Source organism: Candoia aspera, chromosome 3, assembly GCF_035149785.1.
Source record: "Candoia aspera isolate rCanAsp1 chromosome 3, rCanAsp1.hap2, whole genome shotgun sequence".
Classification (NCBI taxonomy): Eukaryota; Metazoa; Chordata; class Lepidosauria; order Squamata; family Boidae; genus Candoia; species Candoia aspera.
The window spans coordinates 174,613,489-174,629,266 of record NC_086155.1 but is presented as its reverse complement, the minus strand read 5'-3'; the positions used below and the strand labels follow the sequence as shown (position 1 = coordinate 174,629,266).

The 15,778-nt window shown below is 37.1% G+C and overlaps 1 protein-coding gene across 1 annotated transcript in view; it reads right to left on the bottom strand.

Annotated features, from left to right (window-relative positions):
- SGK3 (serum/glucocorticoid regulated kinase family member 3) overlaps window positions 1–15,778 on the bottom strand; it is a 52,483-nt gene that overhangs the window by 26,457 nt on the left and 10,248 nt on the right. Inside the window, exon 2 of the mRNA XM_063299352.1 lies at window positions 3,204–3,304. The gene's annotated coding sequence lies outside the window, so the exon portion shown is untranslated. The remainder of the gene's footprint in view (window positions 1–3,203; window positions 3,305–15,778) is intronic.

Genomic DNA, 15,778 nt, shown 5'->3' with positions numbered 1-15,778 from the left:
CCTGCTGCTGTCGGCCTATTTTTTTGCTGTATTCTTAAAACAGTAATTCAAAACAATAGTTGAATTTGCATATGTATAACACTACACCATGAACATGGTTTATAAGCCACCATGGCTGGGCTTGAACAACACAAGAGCCCCCAAACCAACCAACCATACTATGGTTTAGTGTGACATGTGAACCAGAACATTTTTTTCAGAATATTTAATTTCTGCCTAATATAAATATCATAGGTTACCTTAAAGCAGCCTGGGACTCTCCTTTGAAAAGCTAGATGCTAATTAACTCCCTCCCTACCAATAATCCCAAATGCATAAGCACAGATCAAAAGAAAACATGATAAATGTAAAAAGACTGGTACAGTTTTAAGCTGCCAATTTTAAATATGTAATTTCTTGAAGGTATACTAAAGAACATACATGTATAGATTTTCTGTCTTAAGGAAGAAAACTGTTCTTGGACTGCATGTATTCCCCAGTGTTTTTAAAATGCCAACATTAAGCAATTCTCCTTTTGTGGAGACACCCATGTTTGTGTTGGCTGATGTCAAAGCACTTCAAAATCCAGTTAAGAGGTTTGTTTTAACATCCAGTTCATAAATTATATATCTCAGTGATCTACTTTACTTTCAACTATTTTTATAATAACTTTATAAAACAGTTATTTTAATTTAATAGAAACAGTATAAGGAATGCAATATATTATGATAAGCAACAAAAAGTAATTTTTTCACCATAGCAATTAAAAGTATTTAAAGTTGATTTCATTATGCATAAAATTCATGTTCTCTAATACTCATGAAATATGATTCTGAATTGTTTGTTTATTTTTAGCATAATTTCCTTTTTTTAAATAATTGTCCTCTAGACAATGTATATCTAATACAACTGAATTAATATGTTGCACACAAATACAAAATGTTTCATTATATCTGAATAATTGTTTAAAAATTCTACATCATATAGGTGGAAAAACATAACTGATACCTCTTTACAGGTACTGTAAATTTCTATACACATATGTGTAGCCTCTTTACAAAAAAATGAAATGATGAATGAAGTAGCTACAGTAATTAATACTGTATCCCAGACAAAGTATTGCATTGGAGAAGCTAAAAGAAAGCAACTCATCACATTTCAGGCTCAATTTCTAATCTATAAAATGAAACAGATTTACTCAGATAGATTTTTAGAACAAACAAGATAGCCTATGAAAAGTTATTATTTTAAAAGTACCACTGAAAAGTTCAGCAATGTTCACCAGACTGTTTTGACATATTGGGGCAAAGGTGATTATGTAGAAAGTAGCTCTCAGTCATTAAGGGCACTTCCACAGATCATACACATCAAACCATCAGAAACAGTTTGAAGGGGATCCATGATTTTAAGTTCCAGCTTGAAATGCTGAGAATTGCTGTGCCTGGATTGCTCCAAGTCTGCAAACAAAATTCCCCCATCCTCGTTCTGAAGGGAAGAAGAAAGGGAAGGGCAGAGGAAAAGGAAAAACAAAAATCAATAGCTTGGTGCTTTCAGGGCAGCTCATCCTCTACTGAAGGGCAAACCTGACAATGCCGGTCAATTTTACCCCTGCAAGTTTTTTCTAGGCTAGTGAGAGGGAACTGCAAAGCCAGGAAGTTAGTCTTATGATTTCAGGCTAAGGAATTGGGAAGAGGAGGTACACAAACTTCCCTTCAGTGAAGAAACTGCACCACAGCCCATCAAAAACAAATAACAAAATCCTAGTATTGCAGCAGTTAAAACTGCACCATAGCTGAGTTTGATATACATCGGCTCAATTCTTCAATACTGATGCTGTGGTAGATGGTGGTCCACCGCTACTTTCAAAGTAATGCAGCATCCCTATATGGAAAATTAGAGAGTTTTCTGTAGATAATTCAGGAAAGAAGGAAATCCATGAATAATTTTTTTAAAAAGTGTACACAGATCTCGCAGCATACTGGTTTCACTACCTTCTAGAGGGCGTATATTTTCATTTGTTGTTTCTAGCCATTGCTTATGATTTAAAATGTTTCATCCAACTGTCACATTTTATTAATCCAGTCAAGGTCTTTTTACAGTATTGGGAACTGGCCATTCATTTCTTTAATGTAAAGATAATATACAAATTAATGTCTTTATGAAGAAATGAAAGAAGACTAATATTTTGCAGATCAGGTGGCTGAATTTGCAGATTTGCCAAAGCTTATTTTTTGTGTACTAAAAACATATTTATTAGAGAAAAGAGACCATCTGACTCATGGCACAACTCATGAGAAGAGTAGTATATGAGGTTTAGGGCTGATCAGATCTCAAATTACACAGGAAGCTTCCTGGGCTTTCAGTACTTGAAAGTACTGTGTGATCTTGCATTTGCCAGGACTTACTGGGTGCCATAAGGTTTGGAGGAATCTTCTACCTAATAAGATTTAAGAGAGGTCTCTATAAGGCCTCTTTCCACATTCCTTGGGCTATTTTGGCAACAGCAGACAGTACACTACATAAACACATATACCCTCCCTTCAAGAAATATTTATTTGGGTAGTGCCTGTCTTCAAATATTAATTAAACTAGGATTTTTTTTTTTGGTCCAGGATGACTGCTTGACAGGAATATTGTTTTTGATTTGCATACTTTATTACTGTTTCTGGTTTCCTTAGCTATGGCTATTCTCCTATAATTTTAGGTTTGATTATAGGATTATAGCCATCCAATACTAAAATGGACCATGGCCAATCAGTTTATTGCTTTTAATTCCAACATGCTGAAAAATCTGGCAAACATAAAAAACTAGTGAATAACAGGTCTTCATGTTGCAAAAGATAACAAAGGAACAAGTGTGTGTTGAGCCTGGATGAATCTAAAAGCTAGCAAAGAGCTCTGGAAGTTGGTATGAAGTAACAGATTCTTCACAACCTAGGAATGTAATGAAATTCAAGGCTGGGAAGATAGTAAGTTGGCAGTAAACATTGACTGATTTAGATGGGAATTTCCTCTCAGGGTAATGCTGCTTTCACACATAGCTTTGATTTACATCCTAACTGTTGGGATAATGTCCACCATACAGTTGTTCGTATGCTGTTCCTTTCATTACATTAGTAAAATGTTTTCATTACCTAGAACATTTCTATCATGCATTTTAAAACCACACAATTAAAAAAAAAGAGAAAAACAATTAAAAGCCCAAAAGATGGAATATGACCTACCTTTCAGTCTCTCAGGAATAGGATACAAAACCACAGTTAGGTAATATCAGAGATGAGGCTCTGCAACCGCAGCTGGGACTGATTACAGATATATGACAGACCTGCAGGCAGCAAAAAGGCTAATTTAAATGAGGCAACTTAGGGAAATTCAATAGCTTGGTTATGACTTTGACAGCATACGCAACAAAAAGCATCTCAACATTTCAGACTATTATCAATGCAGGTTATTATTCCCAGTGAGTATGTGAGGAAAGGTCTGCTCAGTTTATCTCATATAACACAATTACTTATAGTTACTTAAAATTAGTGAAAATAAAGCAATTCCTTAATTATGGAACTTTGAATATTAGGTTGCATCATAGCATTTGCTTCCCCAGCTATCCACTTAAAATTGCTGACTCGTTGCTGGTCTTGTCAATCACACAGATGACTGCTGCTCCCTTGCACACCCAACTACTTTACTGTATGGTGTTTCCAGATTCTGAAAAGCCTCGCAAATACTATGCCAGCATTCATTGTATAGTACACATTTTGGATTAAATACTTTGCTTCCCACCCATTCCCATCCAGTTAATTGAAGAGGCAGCCATGACTATTACTGGGCAGTTTCAGCTGAATACAGTACACTCTTTTCATTAAAAAGTCTGTTTTTCTGGCTATTGCTGCTGTTCTGAGGAGATGGGATTCTGCTGAATGTTTAGGGTGTAAACTGCATATTGTTAAATTGTACTGCAGAATTATATAGCACTTTGGAAGAACTGAATAGGATTTATCAGACTAAATGATGTAATTTTATCTAATTGTGTTAACAGAACTGAAAATATCATTTATGTAAAAATTAAGGAACTGAAATCCCAAAGAATCCAATACTATGAAGCAGACTGAATATATATTTTTAAATATGCAAAATTAAAACAGACCAAGCCCATGTTTCTAAAGATAGAAAATCCCTTTTCAGATTGCCTGTTTCCTGGAATGTGTGTGCGCCCTATCATTCCCATTGTGAATCAAGACCTGTTGCCAAATAATAAACTCCCTTTGTTAGTTGCTTCAGTAAATGGAATGTATGCCAAGTTTCACATTGATACTTAGACCGGCAATTGACCAGACACATAGAAACAAGGTCATAACCTCAACATATTAACGTAAAACAAGGCAAGCTATATTATTATTCAAACTGCAGATTTGAAGACTAGCATTTTTACTCCTTAGAACTTAATCTATTGATTAATCTACTGAAGAGTTCAAAGGATTGAAAAAATTCACCCCCACTTTCTTTGATATAGAATAGATAGATTAAGCACCACAGTGGGTTGTTGGTGTGTAGTTTACAATTCCAAATGATCCTTTAGTGCTACAAACTACCCATCCTTTACAGCCAGGTTTCATTTTCAGTGTGAGCCTTTATCTTTCCCCCATCCCAGAAGACCCAAATCTGGAAAGAAGCATCAACCTCAGTATTGTCCACTGTTAAAAGTGTGCATAAGAGGCATTATTTGTTGCTGTTATCTGGTGCTATAGTGAAGTGAATAATAGTAATTGATAACAAAGAGAGTTTCCCCAAATCCAGACATGAAACTAACCAACTTTTCTAATTCAAGCCAATGCTGCAGTTTGTTCTGACACCAGAGTTTCCTGGCAGGTAAAAGTGAGTGGGGTGGGAAAGAAGTATTATTGGTAAATGCAATGTACAGCCTTGGCTCTCAGTGGAGGGCTGAACCAATATGGAAATAATCATCCAAGAGAAGTAAAAACTCCTCTTTAATTGGTTCTCCCACTCAGCAAATCTTTCTTGCTTGTCATTTGAACTGTCAATCCTCCTCCTCCTAAAAAAACAGTGGGATTTAGTTTCAATTAAATATTGGGGTGTAAGGCTTTTAAATTGGAATCACAAATTGTGTCAGATAGGACCTATTCAGCTGCAGGTGGGTAGAAAAGGAAGTGGGAAAAAGAACATATTTCCCTCAATGAAATTCTCACTTTTTGTGAGGTTATATTCATGCTAAAGGCACAACATTGTCTTCTTGCTTATATGGTATTTTAATGACGACACAATATATTATTCCTCATCAAGCCTACACCAAGATTTCATTTCCAAAATAAGGATCCTGACTTGCCTAGGTGTGCTTATTTCCTGCCTCCATCATGCCACATAATTCCATATATATTGTCACAAGCCTTATTCTGTGAGAGTTCCAAAGAGTTTTTAAAAATGTTTATAAAGCAAAAAAAAATGTTTTATGGCCTGCTGGAATAACCATAAACAGGTAATCCTCACTTAACGACCCTGAGACCGGCAACTCTGTCACTAAATGAAACATCACATGACTGCCCTGCTTAGCAATGGCAGTCCTGGCAGCAGTCATTAAGTGAATCACCCATGGACGTTAAGCAAGACATCACATGACCGTGATTTGTGATCTCCTGCTGGCTTCCCCATTGACTTTGCTTGTTGGACGCCAGCTGAGAAGGTTGCAAATGGCAATCACGTGACTGCAGGACACTGTGGCCATTGTAAATGCACAGCGATTGCCAAGTGCCCAAATCGTGATCACATGATCATGGGGACACTGTGACAGTTGTAAGTGTGAGGACCATTTAAGTCACTTTTTTCAGTGTCATTGTAACTTCAAACAGTTGCTAAATGAATGGTTGTTAAGCAAGGACTACCTGTATAGGTTTTCAGAATTATCCAGAATATAAATTGTTAGCCTGCAAATACCATCAGGAGGTTATGCATTATCATATTCATTTCCTACTGGAAAATATTCATTATATTTTCATTATATTAAAAAATAAATCTCACTAATTTTTCATGTTCTCTCAAACAATACTATTTGGAATTCCAGATTGGCAATGAATAATCCCATGTTTAAAGTAATTAAAATAAATACAAAATATGTATTTCTTGATCTTATTCTACTTTCCTTTATGTAAAAGTCTTGCTTTTTCAGAACCAACATTTCTTCAAACTAGACACTTCCCTTTGAAGTAGAGTCAACAGTAGCTTATCAATGTCTGAGCAGGCAGGAAAAAAAATGGTTTTCAGGGATATCTGCCAACGTTCTTACAAACAATACACAAAGCTTTCATTCAATGAGTCATCAAATCTGTTTTTAATAAACATCACAGAGAAACAGGCATAATTACTTCTAAACAGAAAGCAAAATATTGAAGGAACAATCAAATAAGTTCTCCTAATTATATTGTTTCTGATAATTAATCTTAAGCCAATTTTCTTATTTTTCAGTAGATGTTACTGTGTGCCTTATCGCTATTACCTACACAGATTTGGGGTAAAGAGTTATAAATGATATGTAACCCCATGCTGAGAGATGATCTCACTTAGCAGCTTTACATAAATGTTAAATAGGAGCAGAGAAAGTATAGAGCCCTGAGGGACCCCATAAAGTAGAGGTCGAGGACAAGATCTGTCCCTTCCTACAAAATGGAACTGGCCCTAGAGGAAGGAGAACATCACCAGAACACTGTGCTCCCTGCTCCCAAAGTCAGTCCAGAAGGATACCATGATCTTTGGTGCTGAGTCCACTGAGAGAGCAAGGAGGTCCAGGATGGATGCACCATCCCCATCCTGCCAGAGATTATCTACTAGTGTAATCAATGTCATCTCAGTTCTATATCCTAGGCCAAAATCTGATTAAAAAGGATGCAGATAATCCAGGCCCCTCTGAAGCTTCAAACCAACCACTTTCTTAACAACCTTCCCTAGAAAGAGATAGGATGAAAATTGTCTGGTACCCTTGGATCCAGCAATGGTTTCTTGAGGAGGGGATTGACTACTGCTTCTTTAAGACCCAGAGGAACTACCCATATTCACAAGTATGCATTCACCACTCCAAGGCTTCAAACACATGACCAATCAAGGAGGACATCAATAATAAAAAAAGTTTTAAAAAAGGGAGGATATGAATCTAATATGCAGGTCGCCATACCTACAGCCCTAATGACTCTATCCACTTCCTCAAGACTAGCAGGCTAAACTCTTCCCAGATAACCAAGCTAGACCATGCCTCAACAACTTCAAATAACTGCACAGCCAGAGTCCAAGTCAAGGCAGATCTAGTGACTTTATCTAACAGATGCCTCAAACAGTCTTCCCAGTGGGCCTGCAGATGACCCCAAGTCTGTGGCCTCCTTTCCTTTTTACACAAATCTTCTGTTTTTCATATTGCAATATTTACGCAACTGTCCCTCACCCCCTGTACATTTTAGAGCTCTAATTTGAACCACATTTGAGTCATTTTACAGCTCAAGACATCTGCAGAACAGCAGCTTAGGAAAGGCTGCATTACAATAGCCATGCAACATTAGTGAGCTTCAAAAAATAGTCTTTTAAGAATCACAACATAATAATGACAACTAAGGGAAACTTGACTATGCAAAATCAAAGACTGATTCTGAATAAATATACAGTTCAAGCTATTACACCTCAAAAATGTTATTATACAGTTCCAAAAGGAGTTAAAGTAGTTCCCTTACATAAATCTTAGGATTTTTTTTTAGTTTAGAGCAACCTTTCTCAACCTTTTGACCCTGGAGGAACCCTTGAAAAATTTTACAGGCCCCGGGGAACCCCTGCACATTCAGGCTTAAATATAGGCCAGAAGTTACAAAATTATTATATTCATTTCATGTGTAGGCCTGTATATATGCATTAACAGCGTTCTTAAACTAAAAATAAAGAATGAAACTCTTTAATGTGAAGTTGCCTGAATTTGAAATAATTTTTTAAATAAATTGCAATCTTTCAGGGAACCCCTAGGGACCTCTCATGGAACCCCAGTGTTGAGAAACCCTGGCTTACAGGAAAGGCAGGCATGAGAGCCATGACAAAGAGAACTGAAATCATGAATAATGTGGAAAATGAGATTAGAGAAAAGTTTTGCTTTCATCCACTGAAACCAAATGTGGAGAAAGTCAGGGCTAATAAAAAGTTAAACTGTGGAATTCGCTGCCATCAGATATGGCGATAGGCCTCAGTTCAGCTGGCTTTATGAAAATGAACATTACATTGAGATTAATGTATATTTTAAGAGAATTCCAATATTAATTCCTATTAGATATTTTATACAGATAGATAATGAATTACAAAATCTTTATGGTAAACTAAAGCTCCTAGAATCTTTTCGGCCAAATTGAAACTACCTTATGGTGATGATGACTTTAACTTACCATATTTTCAACATCCCTTTATTTCAACATCCCTTTATTTTAACACCTCTTTATTTTTTGGAATGACTCTTTATGATTATTTTCTTCTTTTGGCCCATAAGAAGAACAAGCATGTAACATCTTTGAAATCTTGGCAAGTTTTAGAGACCAGGTATACTAAACTGGGATGTTCCTTTCCAGACTTGTAAATTGCTAGGCATGTTTGGTTATTAATAGATAAGTGATTATATTTTGATCACAAATCACTTGAGAAATTGAGGTGGAATAACCCAAATTTGAAAATAGCTGGAAGGATGCTTTATTGGAATGTTTGGGCTAACAAACATTAGGCGGATATGTTTTTAGTGTCATTTTATTGTAAATCACCCAGAGTCCCCCACTGGGGGAGATGGGCGGTGACATAAATTTAATAAATAAACAAGGGATCAACACATTAAATCAGTTGATTTCTAATGGCTGTTTTCATTGCCGATTTTAATTTCAATATCACAATGTTAGTAATGATAACAGCTGGAAATTATGACATTGAAATTAAAATCGGCAATGAAAATTTGAATCAGTCCAGGACTTTATTTTTCTCAGTTCCAAAATTGCCTAAATAGGAGATACTAGTCCTGAAATTAAATGAAGAATATCACTTGTGTACACTGCAATGACTAGCATGGAGAAGATCTGGAACATCAATACCAAATGCTGAAAAGTAAATGGTATTGTTTTTCCTATATCTATTGACAGTTGTGAAAATTGGACAATTAAAAAGCAGATAGAAGAAAACTAGATTCCTTCAAATTATGGATTTGGAAACAGGTACTGCTCATACCTCCAACAACAAAATTACGAACAAGGAGATTTAACTCTGCATCAAGCTAGAAATATCACTGGAAATTAAGGCTGCCAAGATTACCTTATTTTGGTTATAGCGTGCATTCAAATTCCTTAGAAAAATCAATTATGCTAGGAATGGTTGGAGGGGTTAGAAAAAGAGATTGCCAAATAATATGCTGGATGTACATCATCAAACAAAATACTGATTTCAACTTAGAAACATTAAAACAAAATTGCAAAACATCAGAAAAAATGGAGAGAGCTCAATTATAAAGTTTCTGAAAGGTGAACGTTACAGATGAAACAGACTAACAGATAACAGAAGGTTAGGTAAAGGTAAAGGTTTCCCTTGACATTAAGTCCAGTCGTGTCCGACTCTAGGGGGCGGTGCTCATCTCCGTTTCAAAGCCGAAGAGCCGGCGTTTGTCCGTAGACACTTCCGTGGTCATGTGGCCGGCATGACTACACGGAACGCCGTTACCTGCCTGCCGAAGTGGTACCTATTAATCTACTCACATTTGCATGTTTTCGAACTGCTAGGTTGGCAGGAGCTGGGACTAGCAATGGGAGCTCACCCCATCACGCAGATTCGAACCGCCGACCTTCCAATCAGCAAGCTCAGCAGCTCAGCAGTTTAACCCGCAGTGCCACCGCGTCCCTTAACAGAAGGTTACAACATTAAAATAATAGATCAAGCTCCAAATATCATAATAGGACATCTGGGGCCCACTCTCAACAGAACCGTAACATCTACGCCCATTACAGTAAAATCTCCTTCAAGTCAAGCTCAACTCCTGGTGACTTCATGGATATCCTCATATAATTTTGTTGGCAACAATGCAGAACTAGTTTGCCATTGCCTTCTTCCATGGTATTTCTTCAATTGTCCAATCTAGCCTACAGTCCTGGGATTTCCTGGTGGTCTCCTATCAGGTCTGACTCTCCTTAGCTTTTTGAGATAAGCCAAAGTACTTTGGGCCCATTAGGAGTTTGCATGCTCAAAGACTATTTCTGATTTATACAATTTGCTCAAAAGGAGTTCCCATGCTACTAAAAGGAAATGAGACTTTTTCTGGAGATACGTGCCCCACATTCACCTTCTAAACACAGTACCTATTGTCCTGTACTGTTTGCATGTGCCTATTGAGCAGCAATTGCATTTTTGAAAATTTCACTCACAGAAGGGTTTACTTTCTTGGCATCCAAAACTATGTGGTCATTATTTTATGTAATAAAGGAAGATCAGTTTTCTTACTGTCCAGACTGCAACCCTGTAGCTATAGAACCACAGGTATATAACACATTCTTCATAGGATATCCAGAATAAAACCACAAATTTACAATATTAATGTAGTGATTAATTTATTACTAATAAACTTAAAACAATTGTTTGCAATTTAAAAACAGGTTTTATACTTGATAAAGAAACATTTTACTATTTATCATTATATTAATCAGAAAGGCCAGGACACGAATATGAAAAATGAATAATCTAACAACTAAAAAGTATGTTAGGTGATGCAAAGTATTAGCATACATGATTTTTTTAAATGAAACTCATGTGCTGGTAGATTGGCAGAATTAAGAAATAATTCTGGTCTTTATAAAACAGATACATATGCCATTCAAGTACATATACAATGTATAATCTCTAAATAGTTGACACATTTAGGGGGGAAAAATCACTTCTCTGTCCTACCCTGCCTACACTGCTAGATCCAAGCACAGCTGGCCAGGAGATAGTAATTTTAAAGTTTACTATAAAATTACTGCGTGTTAATGTCAGAGGTAAAACTGAGCTGCTAAATGGTGGAGGAGGTGGGAACAGAGAGAGTCATTTCACTCAAGCAGTAAAAGAGAATTACAGCATTTATGCAGCCTGCCTTGTGACTGTGTCCATAAATCAGAGAGTTACAGTCAGGACCAGAAATATTGGAACAAGGATAACTGTTTTGGCATTTGGCCTCTGTACACCACCACACTGAAGTTGAAAGGAAAGACACCCAGATGGGAGCAAAGTCAGGACTTTCAGCTGTAATTCAAGGGGTTTGACAAAAGTTGGGCACTAACCATTCAGGAAGTCCAGCCAGTGGCATACACACACACCCATTGTTGGTGGCTTGTATGTAATGGAACAAATGGCTGACAAGCAGCTGCATGGCCAGGTGTGGCCTGTTTCCTGGATACCCCATGACCAGTTGAGCAGATAAAAGGCCTGGAGGTGGTTCTGAGTGTTACATTTGCATGGGTAGCTGTTCACTGGAACTCTCAACATGAGGTCCAAAGAGGTGTCCATGTGAGTGAAGGAGGCCATCATTAGGCTGAGAAAACAAAATAAACCTATCAGAGAGATAGCAAAAACATTGGGAGTGGCCAATACAACAGTTTGGAACATCCTGAAAAAGAAAGAATTAACTGGCAAGCTCAGCAACAGCAAAAGGCCTGGAAGACCACAGAAGACAACTGAAGTGGATGACTGCAGAATTCTGCTCATGGTGAAGAGGAACCCTTTCACAGCATTTAGCTAGGTCAAGAAGGCTCTTGAGGAGGTAGGCATGTTATTGTCAACATCTACAGTCAAGAGACAGCTTTATGAATGGAAATAGTGTAGAGTCCCCTGGTGGGAGGAGATGGGCGGGGACAAAATAAATAAATAAATACATACATACAGAGGCTTCACAACAAGGTGCAAACCACTGGTAACACTCAAGAACAGAAAGACCAAATTAGACTTTGCCAGCAAACACCTAAAAAAGCCTGCCCAGTTCTGGAATAAGATTCTTTGGACTGATGAAACCAAGATTAACTTGCATCAGAATGATGGGAAAAGTATGGAGAAGGAAAGGAACAGCTCATGATCCAAAGCATACCACATCATCTGTCAAACATGGTAGAGGCAGCGTTATGGCATGGGCATGTATGGATGCCAACGGAACCGGGTCACTGTTTATTGATGACCTGACTGCTGATCAAAGCAGCAAGATGAATTCTGAAGTGTACAGGGCTATACTTTCTGCTCAGATTCAGCCAAATGCTGCCAAACTGATAGGACGCCACTTCATATTGCAGATGGATAATGACCCAAAACATACAGCAAAAGCTACCCAAGAGTTTCTCAAGGCAAAGAAGTGGGATGTTCTTCAAAGGCCAAGTCAGTCACCTGATCTCAGCCCAATAGAGCATGCTTTTCACTTACTGAAGACAAGACTGAAGGCCGAAAGGCCCACAAACAAGCAGCAGCTGAAGGCAGCTGCAATAAAGGCCTGGCAAAGCATCTCGAGGGAGGAAACTCAGCATTTGGTCATGTCCATGGGTTCCAGACTTCAGGCAGTCATTGACTGCAAAGGATTTTCATCCAGGTATTAAAGGTGATCCTTATGTTTGTAATGATGTTGGTTTGTTCCATTACTTATGAGCCACCAACGATGGGTGCGTGTGTATGCCACTGGCTGGACTTCCTGAATGGTTAGTGCCCAACTTTTGTCAAACCCCTTGAATTACAGCTGAAAGTCCTGACTTCACTCCCATCTGGGTGTCTTTCCTTTCAACTTCAATGTGGTGGTGTACAGAGGCCAAATGCCAAAACAGTTATCCTTGTTCCAGTATTTCTGGTCCTGAGTGTAGATCTGCTCAGAGGCTTTCAGATGTGCCCAGAAGATCAGAATTTGGAGATTCTGTTCAAACATGCTGGAATGAGTGAATGAATGAATGAATCAATCAATCAATCCTATTTATTGAAAAATTTAAATGGCCTCTGTTTGTCCCAGGAGCAGGCTAAAGTTATTTTTGACACATAAACACAGGGTATTGCTCTAAATTCAACAATAATCCTCATGCATTTAGAATTTAAGCATCAAATGATGAAATGTAAGCATCAAATGATGGGCAAACAAAACAACATTTGATGATTTTGGTGGATTAAAAAGAAACTAAAATAAACGGAGTTCAGGAAAGGAAATGTATCATACAGAGAAATTCATTTCTTTTCTATGCGGCAAAACGTCCAGCATAACTTGCTAAGAACAAAACAAACCACACCCAAATATTTCAAAAATAAATAAAACTATTTCTAATCTACAAAGAAAAGGCATACAGTCTGGTATGTAATTATCCGCTTTATAATCTTCTCATATAAAAGGACACTGACAGCTACCATAGAAAAGAAGTTTCAATTTGCCCAGCCTTGAATATGAAAAAAATGAACTCAGTACAAAGGATAATTCAAGACTACTCCAGGATCACAAAGGTTGAAATCACATACAACTATACAACTATGTATTTATTTGTGTGTATGCTATTCATATGCAAAGCAAAAGGGAGAAAAACTCTTCAAACACATGTGCTACTTTCTTCCCATGTTACAGAATAGACATGTGATTTAAATATATAAAGGGGCCCCATCCCTTAATCCAAATATTTAAATAGATGTCTGGATTGTTTATTCTTGCAAGTATCTCAAATATAAGATGTCAAGTTAAATCATGAATCTGTCTTGCAAATAATTTTATATCCTACCTACACATCCAAGTTGGGCAGAAACAGAGAAACAGAAATAATTAAATGATGGATCATATAAGATCCAAATGAAAACGCTCCATACTTTAGGACCAATCCAGGTAAGACTTTCTCATGTCCCCAGTAAAGGGCTCCCCGAAACCAGGTGCATCTTTAAGAAGGCTTATTCTGCAGATGGAAGCAATTAAATAAAATGCTTAAGAGGGTCCAGCCCTTGTAATCAGGATCAATAGGTGAAGCCAGACAGAATAATCTGGGCTGCCAACGGCTGTCTCAGTTGTGTGTAATAAACAGTCGCTTTGCCATCCTCACATTAATATAACAGCGATGCTGAGATTGAGGCAAAATCCCATCTGTTTTCCCCACCTCATTGAACCTACAGACATACACCATTTTCTCCCAACCAAACCAAAGTTTCAGAGCCAGTTGGGGAATAGCCTAAATACAAATGGAACACAATGAAGTAAAACAAGAGAGGTTCTCTTCACCACTCTATCTGAACAGCAGATTTTGCTTTCTATGTCAGCAAGGCAAACATTGACTTCACATAAGCAATAGTTGCCCCACAAAGTCCCTCTGTTCCCTTGGACTTCCATACAAAATTCCCGCTCAAACCACAGAAATGATGCTTTTCAAATACTCTTTCTCAAACTCAGAGAGAGCTGCACACAAACTTGGTGGTCTCACTGACCAGTTTCCAATGCTCTAACCAACCAACAATTTCTATTTTGGATTCAAATAGCTTTTACTGCAAATGTAGTTTTATTCTAGCACCACCACCTGCTTTTTAGTCAGTCCAAGAATAGTAGATTTGAAAACAAGATTAGAAACAGTTGCTCAGCAAAGCTGGTTTTTGCAATGAGCAGCTTTCCCCTGCTCTTAAGAATACAAGCACACAACTGTTTTCACCCACATGTAGAATAATTCTGGGATTCATAGTCATGCTAGCCTAAACTTTGGTCTGACAGTCTTTGTTTTCAAATACAGCGGTGTTTGGCAATAAATGATGGCATGAAGAATCCTGGTCATCAAACATACATCCTCCAAATAATTGAAAATAAGAATGTTTCTTTTTCAACACATGCTTATATACTATTCAAATTCAATATAAGACATTATTACTGATTAAAATGTTTTAATTCTGCCTTAAGCTAAATTTCAATTCTTCACTAAGGGGATTGTGGACGGAGGTTGTAAGACACAATATTGAATATAAAATATTTCATCATGTTCAAGCAGGAAAAAGGAGAAGAGCAACAACTTTTAAATAATTGATATGGATATTAAGAAATAGAAGCCTTGATTAATGAGATTCAGTTCACAACAGATAGAGTTGGATGTTCCTTCAAGCAAAGAATTTCCTTAATTCTCCAAATTCCTCCTTCCTTTGGAAAAGCTGGTGTGTTTATTATAGTTATAGAAAGAATCTATTATGACTTAAAATCAATTTTAAAAACCAAAACAGCAAAGTATTTACTTATTTTTTTTTTTTTCAAATACTGATCAGTGCTTAAGGACACAAAAGCAGTAAACAATAATACATGTAAAACCTAATAATTAAGTCAGGTAGGAATAGTATCAACCTTTCAAAAAGGTAAAGCTTCTACAATAAAAGAAATTCATATCATTACATATAGCTCAAGAGACCGGATTTATTTTAACTTTTCTTCTGAATTGGTTTGTAACCAATTTTAAAGTTATGTCATACATGCAATCACAATTAATTATCTGTTAATTGAAAGATCCCACAACTATTTTTTGCAGCTAGCCAATAAAAGGATATAATACATTCTAAATTCGTAAAGGGAGATTAAACAAATTCAAATGCTAGTGCCTATCTAGTTTAGTTCCCTCTTTTTCCTTCTTTCCCCTTCTTGCTGTAGCTTCCCCTACCTCATCTCCATCTTGGTTTGGGTTTGATTTTCTGTTTTTTCTTTGCTGTTTCTGGCAAGAAAAGGGGAGGTGTTATGTGTGTGCATGTGTGCCTTCAAACATATGTGTTTGTAGTTCAAGTGTATGAGAAAGAAGAATTTGCTGGAATT